Source organism: Sebastes umbrosus, chromosome 13 (assembly GCF_015220745.1).
Source record: "Sebastes umbrosus isolate fSebUmb1 chromosome 13, fSebUmb1.pri, whole genome shotgun sequence".
NCBI lineage: Eukaryota > Metazoa > Chordata > Actinopteri > Perciformes > Sebastidae > Sebastes > Sebastes umbrosus.
This window is the reverse complement of record NC_051281.1, coordinates 29934449-29946520: the sequence shown is the minus strand read 5'-3', so window position 1 is coordinate 29946520 and position 12072 is coordinate 29934449.

Here is a 12072-nt window from a genome sequence, read left to right as displayed (position 1 = left end):
AGATGAAATAACTCTCCCTACCAGCAGGTGGCATTAGTCTGTATTCGTTATTCAAAAAGGGCAACCGGAAGACCGTGGACGGCGGATATACAAGCTGTTGTTATGATGACGGCCGTGTCACATTGAAAATATCCATGTACTGGAATTATCAAATGAGATGAAGATGAAAAGTGAGAAGAGCCTTCTGTGTTTTTCCTCTTGACTTTACTCGTCGGCTCGCTTTCCTCACTTCCGTTTCACTGATTTGTTTTAAGGCCGGCCCACACTAAAAGATTTTTCAAGTGTTAACAGATTTTGAAAATGTGAGAGACGTCACACATGACGACATGTGATGTTGAATTTAACACTTTTGTTCCTATAGTCTGTGGTGAGCAAAGATTTGGCCAAAACAGACACCACACACTAACAGATTCATTCATCAACAACAAGAGTCCCGACTAAAAAAAAACGTAAACCTCGCAAAATCACGATCAAACGTGACTTTTTTGTAAACAAACATGGCCGATGTCGGGCAGGAAGAAATAGCGATGTTAGTTATTGCACTACTTTGTACTGAAAATATTTATATAGTACATTTATAAATTTAAAAAAAATATATTTACGATTTCAAATCGTTGCAGCCATCTGGAAAGATCATATTTAGAACCATCGGGAGGGGGACGGGGGGGGGAATCGGGCCCAAAATCGGCTCGATTCTTGTGTAGTGTGTGCCCCACATAAGCTGAACAGCCAATCAGAGCGGTTTCTCTCACCAACGGGCCCCGCCGCCGATTCAACACGCTGAATCGGCCGAAAAAACTTCGACACGAGCAGGCTAGAGCCGGCGGTGCGGGACGCACCATAAGAACTAGGCTGACAGACGTTCACCGACGGCCCCAAACTGTCCAATGGCCGACCGTCAGGACCTTTAGATACACGTTATGACGTTCATGACAATGTTGCATCGATCAACAGTGGTTAGTGAAAACTTAACTCATTGCTCACAATGAGTTTTCTTACATTGCAGTGGATTGTTAATCAGTCTAATTATTAAAGGTTTAGGGGCACTGGGGTCCCCATGGCAACTGGCCCAATCAGATAGCTATCAGCTGTTCTCAAAAGAAGTACCATGCAATGTACTAAGCAACTGAATCCTATTCATACTGTAGTTAGACAATAAGAAGCCAAAGCATGATGGACGTTGGAATCAGTCTCAACTTTTTCATATTAATGAGGGATAGAGAGGAATTACTGTAATCTCATATGGGCCAGTTTGTCGAGCCAGCCCTCTCTTTAAGACAACTGTGTCTCCGCAGTAACAATGACCAAACCACCTGGGATTTTCCAGAGGGGTGTTCCAGGGCTGCACGGGCTGTCACAGCTGGTTTAACATCTTTAGTTCCTTGTTAAAGCACATCTGCTCCCCAAATGTCAGGTGCTGTGAGGCAGGTGTGTGTGTGCACATCTGCTCATATTCAATGACGCACAAGCTGCTCTTTATAAAATATTCAACACATATATTTTATAGTTGTTTTCCCAGCCAGTGGGATAAGCCCACGCATAATGAATATGTATACATGTATACATCCATGTCATGATGGGACGGGCTCATAACAGTCCTGTGACAGCCACAGAGACCGGATTTCTTTCCCTTTTTTTCTGTCAGAGCATTTGATTTATTGATTGCTGTCGGGATGTAAAAAGAATTTCAAAAAAGTTAAAGCTAAAATACATTACCCACCCTAGCTTTAACTTGAACAAAGCTGGCTATCGGAGCCAAACCCTGCTAGCCAGACTATACAACACACCAGCCACCAGCCTCGGCAGGTAAAACACCATAATTACAAGGTCTTTTTTTCCTGATAAAATAGTCCCAATGTGCAGAAGTGGACTTCCTGTCTGTAACCATCCCTCCAACTTGTGTTTGCCCCTGGGCAACTACCTTCCCTCACCTCCGTTTCATCTACGAGCTCAACATGTTTAATGTATATTTTCAGTGAAAGGGGAACCGAGTGCTGTGGTGTTTACTGTTGTTTACTGTACATAGGACATGGATCTCCGGAGTATTCCTGCCACACACACACTTTGCCAATGACTACTCTGCTTTTGTTGATTCTTTTTCCTCTCATCCGTGTCTTTTTTTTTTCCTGGCTTTGTTGCCCTTTCAGTGGACTCCAGTGACTTCTTTTTATACTCTTTTTTTTTTATGTTGTTTTGTCACTTCCCCCTCTCTGTCTCTCTGTTACATTGTAAAGCTGACATCATCTTCACAACAGGTGAGGGTTCAGATCCTGTTTTTAGTGGACATTACATGACTGTGTTTTCTGGGTTCAGGGTTTTTGTGGGAGGGTCGGGATGCAAATGTTTCTACTTTGTATAATGATGGACAATTGTGTATTTACTGTCTGTTCATAGTAGATTTATATATGAAAAGAAATGAGTATATTATATATATATATATATATATATATCTATTACATAATGAAATACTATGATCTTGTTTTTGAAGTTGAAAAATGACTTTTCATGGGCCTTACGTACAGTCGGCCCTTTTCAGGGTGTTACTGAAGGCACCGTTTACTGTCCTTGGTTACCGCGGTTACGAGTTGAGTAGCATTTTACAGGTTTTCTTTTTGTCTTTCAACACTGATGACTAGTTTTTGGCTTTATCCATCCCATTGGTACCATGACACTGTGTGCCATCGCCCTCCGCTCAGCCTCACATATTCAATTGTTGTAAGAAAACACACATTTTAAGCTGCCACATATAGACGGGTTTCTGTATACAGACATTACTGGGTGCGTGCGCGTTCAGGGAGGCAATGCCGCTTTGACAGCCGTTGTAATCGACATTGATTTTGCATTGTTTGTAAATTCTTGTTCATGCTAGACCCCTGCAAAGTCCAACCACCAGACAACCGTTATCATATGACGTATTAGTATGAGATTGATGATATTAAACATTTTCAATCCATCTTTTCTGCGGTTGGTGCAGTTTACTGCACAACAACTCCTCGTCATCTCTGTTTGGGAGCTTGGCTCTGCTAGACCCGACATGCTTTTCCTGCCCCCGTAGCCCTTCGTCGCACGATCGCTGTGATGACGCTTGCACAGAAACCCGTTCTATAAAGTTCAGGATTTTAAGAAAGGTGAGACTAAAATTTTAATCTGGATAAGTGTCCAAATGCATTGTATCCGTTTCCTTCCTTCTTCTAAAGGTGTAGCAAGTTCATCCTCTAACAACAAGACAAATGGATGGGATTGGATGGATTAGAATGTGAACATGGCCGTGCTAGCTCCCCTACGTTAAATCACTCTGATGGGCCTTACAAATGATTTCCCATGATCATCACTGATTTTCTCATTTGGCCAAATGTCCTTTGTTGTAATTGAACATTCCTTTAACTTCATCTAGTTCACACGTGTTCATCAGTAAGTGATGCCTCTGGGTTTCAGGGCGTCCTGTCGTTTAGCTAAACTGATCCCAAGTGGTTTGATCCCTGCAGCAGCCCCACCACGACCAATGTTGGGTTTTTTTTAACAAAAAAATACTGTATGTTGAACATATATAAGAACAAAACTCTATGATCATGATGCCATATGCTGATTGGAATTTTCTAAAATCTCAATCATGCTCTTTGCCAGTAGAGATCAGATACATTCAGTCAAAATGAGAACAAATGTACTTACTTGCAGAGTGATGCTGCACCTCTTACATCCCTACGTCACCTCCACGCCATTCTTTTACCACGGGCTTCTGCAGATGGCCAGAGAGATCAGAGTTAACACTATTTCACACTTGTGTCATTTGTGGGTACCACTTTGTAAATTGACAAAGAACCACGGAAAATGGAGGTGAATCGGCAGTAAATTTGGTTGCCATTAAGTACGTTTTACACTGAGTCCTGGTTTTACCCAAGAGATAAATAAGGTCTGAGCATTTTCAGAAGTGCATTATTGTGCATCATATTTTTAGTTTTGTTTAGTATGTTTAAACTAAGGCTTTCTATCGATTTAAACTAGTTAATTGTGATTAATCGCAATCTTTTTATCTGTTCAAAATGTACCTTAAAGGGAGATTTGTCAAGTATTTAATACTCTTATCAACATGGGAGTGGGCAAATATGCGGTTTTATGCAAATGTATGTATATATTTATTGCTGGATATCAATTAACACACACAAAACAATGACAAATATTGTCCAGAAACCCTCACAGGTACTGCATTAGCATAAAAAATATGCTCAAAATCATAACATGGCAAACATGGCTTTTTTCCTCCCAACATTTAGAGTAAGTTTGTAACGTTATTTTGCCTTCTTTGTGACAAACTAGTATGACATGTTGGTACCAATGGATTCTTTAGGTTTTCTAGTTTCATATGATACCAGTATCTTCACTCTAACTTTAAAACTGAGCCCGCTACAACCTAAAAATCGCAAGTTGCGCTAATGAATTAAAGAAATTAGTGCCGTTAAAACAAATTTGCCTTAAGGTGTTATTATGTTGTTAACTTTGACAGCCCTAGTTTAAACCCATAGCCATGTGAAGGTACGTGGTTTTTCTGTTCCCTTTATATCCGTCACCAACATCACTTTCTCCTGTGTTTTTGGAAGATTTGTTTCCAGGACTTTATTCACATTATTGTTTCATGCACATAGACATATTTGTGGTTAAAATGTGAAAATGCACATAGTCAGGCTGTCCTGAGTATCCACCTTAACTTGGATACGCTGACGATGTAAACACACTTGCTGAGATGCTTTTCGGTAAACCCAGCCCCAGAACATTCCCAGAACCTTTGCGCAGCAGTGCCAGTCACGGGGTTTCTACTGCTGAATGCTTTTGGTTTCTCAAAAGGAGCCAAAACTAGCACTGTCTGGCCTCTCTGGCCATCTGTCTTCACTGTTAGTCTTAACACAATGTCCAGTAACAAAAAAAAAAAGCAGCAACATTCCATTTTGTTATAATTTCCATTTATTAGGAGGGGCCATATCTTTTTTTTGTTTTAACCCTCATAGTTCGGTCCAGCCAGGTCCGAGAAACTGTCTGTTTATTTAGGTGGCCTGGTCCGACTCCACTCCATTCCTCTTTTCTCTCTCTGCATGATCCGTGTGTCCGCATGCACTGCCTACCTACCTACCTGTCTGTCTGTCTGTCTGTCTGTCTGTCTGTCTGTCTGTCTGTCCCATACCACATATCAGCATAAGGGATCGAGCACTGAAGGATGTTAGTACTTTCACTGTATCCAAACTGTTTTATCTCTTCTACTGCTTTTTGTTCGTGCTGGGGAAGGAGTTGGGGTGCTTTCCATGTTGTGCTTCTACCTGTAGGATGTGGAATCATCAAACCTGGAAGACCTTTGTTGAATATTTTACAAAAAAGAAAAAAAGAAAAAAAAAAAGTATCTAGCACTTTGTAACACAAGACAATAGATTTTAGTTGTATTATGTAGAAAACTTGTTTTAGGGGGGACGCTTTGTAAACTGCGACAACAGAATGGACAAACTTTTTTTTTTATAGACCAGGCGAGATGTGACTTGGTGGACTTCTGGGAAAGACATTTTGTTCTTTGTCACATCTGGACTTATCAAAGGGCTCCATCCAGCTGCCTGGTCATTGTTACGGTTGTCCATTCCACTTAATAAGCCAGTTATTGCTATGACCACTGTGGTTTCAAAAACAAACAGTTCTAGGTTTACATATGTATAAATGCATATTCTTTTTTTTTTTATCAGTTATGTTTTTGACTTGTTCCACCATTGTTACAGAAATAGTGCATTTTTCTCGGGAACCTTTGCTCTAACATGTTGTCTTTGACATCTACAATATAAAGTATTGTTTTGGAAAAACTGCAATGTCTGTTTTTTATGTTAATAGTGTCGGCTGCTGGTTTTGATTGCAACGAAAAGGCTCATCGTTAAACCTGCAGTAGGCGGAATGTTTGTAATTCAAGTGTTCTGAGAGAAAACTAGACTTCTGCACCTCCTCGTGGCTCTGTTTTCAGGCTTTAGAAAAAATCTAGACCGTGACGGGAGACTTTGACCAATCACAGGTCATTTCAGAGAGAGGCATTCCTATTGGCTGTTTCATTCAACACAGGCAGCTGTCAATCACTCGCAAACTCTGATCACACGGTCAAACTAGGCAGCGCTGATCAAATATGAATCAATAGTCATTACTGTAATGACTATTTCTCTCCTCAAATGTTTTCAGAAACATCTCATAGTTTACTGTTCAGCTGTAAAATGAGAAAGTACAGCACCGCCCACCAGCCGGAGCAAACTTACACTTACCTACAAGATGTTTCTGAAAACATTTAAGGAGAGAAATAGTCATTACAGTAACAGAATATTGATCATAGTTGATCAGTGCTGCCTTGGTTTGACCGTTTGATCGGAGTTTGTGAGTGATTGACAGCTTCTCAGAGACGGCAAAGACTCCAGTTCGAATCTGATTGGTTGTTTTTCCTCCAGTCTGTGAAATCCTGCGGATGCTATTAGGAGCACCGGAGGACACAGAGACACATGATTGTTTCAGATTACCTGTCTCATTGCGCTACTGTCATGAAGTAGTGACCGTTTTATAAAAAGAACGTTTAATCATATTTGCTCCACTGCTGCTTTAAGTGTCAGGCAAACTTGTGTCTGACTGTCACACAATGAACGCAGATGTCGATGAAAAATTGATGGAGCAGAACCAAAGATATTGTCTTTTTTTTTTTATTCACCGAAATTCTTCTTTCTTGTCAAAACATGGGGCATACATTACCCATAATGCTCCTCCACCACTGACAGGTTGGTTGGAGATTCTGCTGTAATGTTAGTATGTAGCCTGGAGCAGAGATGAGGAGCGGGCTACAGAGGTCTGGGAGGCTCACTTCTTTTAAACTCAACACCCCAGATTTATTGATATATTTTTTTTCATTTTCAAACTTGTAATCTTCAGACCCAATGACAAGATATCACTTGATTCATCTTCGTGCAGCTCCTTCTGGAGTTGCAAAAGGCTTTATACATTTATTTTTTCACATGCAGTATAGGCTTCTCCCCAAGACCAGCACACTTACTGATGTGTAAAATTGGTGGAGTTCTCCTTTAAATCCAGAGGGAGGCAGCATTGCAGGAATGGCAACAAGGGCCCCTCAGTAGCCTTGGCTGGGATTAGCCACCCATTTGGAAAAGGTCAAAGGTCTGAGCTAGTGTCCAAATAAACAGCAGTGAATCCCTGTTGGTGGTGGAACTAACGCTAAGACAACAGTCCAAAAGCAAACAAAACCAATCCCGCCTTACCTCCCCTCAAATAAACACACATTCCACTGCTTTCCTGTCAAACTCTGAATTTAGAGAGGAGCAGTGTAAATACTACCACCGCCTCAGGCTTTGTAGGCTCGTCACAATCACTGTAAATCATGCCGGCTTGAGACGCCATGCGGTGTCAGAGGCAAAACGAAAAAGAGCACATCTCTGGTTCCTTGAGAGAATAAAGGGTTAAACAGAGGACACACGAGGGGACAATATTTACCGTCATACAGATGCTAAAAAAGAGCTCCGGTGGCTCCCCAGAAGTAAAAGAGGATGACGTTAAAGCTGGGAATGTGACCTCTTTATGGTTCCTCGGTGGCTCGGGATGTTCTAAACGACCGCTGCTCGTGACACCGCAGACTGCCCGTCTCACCTTTAGCTCACCGTAGGCGTCGACACGTTCGTCATCCCCGCCGTGTATCGACACACAACCCCTGCGGCCTCTCAGTAAGGTCAGGTCAGAGAAAAGGTTGAGCCCTGAACTTTCGCCCCTTCTCTAAGTAAGGCCAGCCACAAGACGGCCGCTTCTTGCCCACAACAAAGGACTGAAATGTCAGTAAGGATTGAAATCTGGGAGAAAAAAAAAAACCCTATCTATTTTCCCTCTTGTTTCCCCGCAGTGCCTTGCTCGTCTTCTGCAGCGTCGGCCGTTGTCAGTTAGCTCTGTCATTACCCAGCCGCCCGTAATGCGCAAAAAAAGACCTCATCCTCCCAGCTGTGCTCATCACCGCTCTTTTTAATTGCCGGTTTGACTGACTTGAAATGGCGATGAGGCTTTTGGCCAGCTGCTTGGATGACAAATAAAACTAATTACAGATGAGAGTCATTAGAATCAGTTTTGGATCATCAACCACACACACACACTGACAAACTGAGGGATATTTGAAGAGCCGTACCCAGATCTGGAGTCAAGTAAAGTCCATGAATGTCTTGGATTAGGAATCGCCCTGGCAAGTTCGTTACACAAGTCAGTTTGTATAGCTGACAAATTTCCAAACAAATTCAGTATTTAATCTTCAGTTTCCCTCAACTTGTTTTATTCCAAGCATTGGATTTGGAAACAATGGAAACGTCCATGAGGGAGTCTGTAAGCGTTTGCTGTTCTTTCCATCGGATCTTCCACCAGTCCAGTTGGGACCTCTGATCCATAGTGTATTTGAAAAGCTGTGCAGCGTTTGCTTGTCTTGCTACTGTATGTGTTTAGTCTGGTGCTGAGCGTGCATCAAAAGGGGCGAGAACGCATGAGGCTGCGAGGAGCCGTTGCAAACATAACACTGAGGCCGGGTCACTGTCAGCTTGGGTGTCGAGACTACAAGCTGCAGTGCAGAGTTCACACACACGCTGCCAACGATTCTCTTGCTCGATGGTTAAAGATCGATGACGACGCATACAAAATAAATTATTCCTGTTAATCATGTCATTATGGGCAACCTGTCACCTCTGTCACAACTGGAGGAAATGATGGACAAAGAGGAGAGAGCCGCTCTCCTTCAGGCTATTCTGGTAAAGAGAAGATGTGTTTTTTTTCCCGTATGGTAAAACAGAAGGAGCACATTAGATAGTGAATGGTATTACCTTCAAACCAGCGTGACCCAGTGATCAAACGATTCTATTTGTAGGTTCTTAATAAATAAATGTATTTCTTTTTTGTAATTTATACACATTTGAATTTTAGAGTTGAATAGTGACCCTGACATGAGGTCACTCAAGGTCACTTTACTAGCCTTTTTTTCTCCCCACCCCACCATGTGTATTGATAAATGTATTGCATGGTCTTCATCAGTGCATGGAATTTGCTCAGTTGTCATGGAAATGGATTTGATGAAGACGTGATTGTGATATGTGATTTGGTCAAAAGCTAGGAAGTGGAGTTGGAATTGTTCTACAGAAAAAAAATTCTAATGGTTATAAAAGAGATCAAAGTTTGATTAGCAACTTCCTTTTTTCCCTTCCTTAATTTTTTTTCACCTTTAAGCCGTAACGTAATGTTTTTACATTAAATGGATAGTTTGGGTCTTTTTGAAGTGGGTTGTATGAGGTACTTATCCATAGTATGTGTATTATTTGCAGGGGGTGAAAGTAGGCCGGTACGGTCCGGTACTCTGTACCACTAAGAGATTCAGTGTCGGTACGCAGTACTCACTATCGCATTTCCATCAAGAAAACACAAGCGATGACGGTTGGGGTAGCCGAGTAGTACCGGTAAGAAACTTCAATCTACTTTCACACCTGCTTACAGTAGATGACGACTGGCGTGCCCCTAGCATGAAGAAAACAGACAGGAGCACCGACACCGGAGCAAAGCAATATAGACAAAAAAGGCAGAAAAACGTATACTACCTAGGCTCACCTAAAAAAAACAAATATCTGTTTAAGTGTACGCCTTATGTAGAATATTTTCACCGCTTTATCCCGCCATCAGGCAGCCCTTTCCTTCTCCTTTGCGATGGGGAACTGAACTGAAAGTGAAACTTATCTCTGCTCTCTCCAAGCCAACAGGCTCAGATGACAAATACAGTATAGATACGTTTCACTTTCAGTTCAGTTTCAATGTTGCGAACACAGCGTAACAGATATCAATTTTTTTAACCGAGCCTTTCACTATATTGCTTTGCTCGGTGTCGGTGCTCCTGTCTGTGTCTCCAAACTGGGGGCACGCCAACTGTCATCTACTGTAGGTAATACACCTACTATGAATAAATACCTCATACAACCCCACTTCAAAACACCCAAACTATCTCTTTAAAGATGAGGTTGCATGGTTTTAGAATTAGCATAACAGCCCTGTAGTTGTTGGTAGATGGCTGTTGTTTGTTTTGAACCTAGCTGCCACTCGGTGGGGGGGAAGGAGGGCTTCATCAAACAGCCCAAAATCACTGTATGTAGACTATGTTTGAGTATGCATGGTCATTGGCGTCTCTATAAGCCTCAAACTGTACAATGTTGCATATTGTGTCCCCTTTTCACTTTTGAATGTGCTCTGATGTGATATTTTATACAGTGTGTTTTTAATGAACATTTACTTTTTTTAATTAATTCATTTTATAATCTCGTTCGTTCCCAAAGTGGAAAGAATGACTACTACTAAGTTTTACATTAGATTTTGTCTTGAATTAAATGTAGGTGAGTTAACACTGCTTCTTTAGAAGTTCCCCAGTGAAAACAAAGGTACGTAAGTGAGAGTTGGCTCCTGAGCCAGCGTGACCCGCTGACCTCTGCTGACCCTGCCGGCCGTCACTGGTGCTGATGAAGAGCAAAGGAGGAGGGGAATGTCGGCATGTCACCCCCACAAACAGCTTCCTGTCTCCTCCACAGCCTGCAGACGAATCAAGTTTCACAGCTGAAGGTGAGGAGGAGGAGGAGGAGGAGGAGGACGCGGAGGACGCCGGGAATGTTACTGATGCAAATAGGGAAGAGACATGGACGGGGACATGGACGGGGACATGTCTAGGGAGGCCTATAGGTACTGCCCCATATTCCCCATAGCTGCCCCATAGCAATTAGTATAAATCTGCAGAGCAAAACGTTAAAAGACCTGACTCACTGTGTATCTGGCAAAGATAAATTTAGCGAGCTGAATGACCCGTGGTTTAGTTTGTGTTTTTGTTTGTTTGTGAATACGGTAATGCCTTGAAAAGGTTTCTCCCTGCTGAGATGACATCTTCCAGCTTGCCCTTCATCTGAACTGGTTAGGAAAGCTGTAATTATTGTTTGGCTGCAATCGCTGACGCTAAAGTTAGATATATTTTCCAACTTTGTGGATACTGAGATGTAAAAATCTATACCCTTCTCAGCCACCCCATTGTGAAAGCACCAGATAATGCCAGTGGAGAGAGACGGGGAGGATGGTGAAGGCTGATTTATTCAGGACTGGATGACGGAAAACAGAGACTGAAGCACTTTATATAACGTTGTCCACAGCAGTTGGTCTACACTTTGAGTGTGTGTGTGTCTCAGATGAGACCAGATGGACAAAGGACAATGCCAGAAGAGAAGATGTGCTACAAGGCTCAGAGCCAAGGGCCGAGTTACACACATAGAGAATAATGCAGTACAGACACATTCCCATACATATTTATTTATTTTTTGCCTTAAATCAAGCTCAGTATTAAAGCTAGAAAAGATACAGGTGTCATATGAAACTACAAAAAACCTAATGAATCCATGTCATACTAGCTTGTTGCGAAGGAAGTTGAATAACTTGTGCAAAATTTTGTCGAGGGAAAACTGTCATGGCCGTGGCCCCTTTACAGATATGCCCACTTTATGATAATCACATGCAGTTTTAGGCAAGTCAAAGTAAAGTCAGCACACTGATTTGAGCATATTGTTTTATGTTAAATGCAGTACCTGTGAGGGTTTCTGGACAATATCTGTCATTGTTTTGTGTTGTTAATTGATTTCCAATAATAAATATATACATACATTTGCATAAAGCAGCATATCTGCCCACTCCCATGCTGATAAGAGTATTAAATACTTGACAAATCTCCCTTTGAGGTACATTTTGCACAGATTAAAAATATGCGATTAATTTGCGATTAAACTATTTTAATCGACTGACAGCTCTTTTTATGAACACAACCCTGACCCAATATCAATTTAAAACAGAACATGAACATTAAAAGCTGTTATGTTTGGACAGTTTGTCATAGAAGACACCTTAATTACCCATCATGCCCCACAGAGGATTTAAATGCAAGCATCTGCACAAACATGAATATATTTTACAGCTTTGATCTCCTCCAATTTCTTTTTTTTTTATAATGATAGTGATCCAAAACAAAAA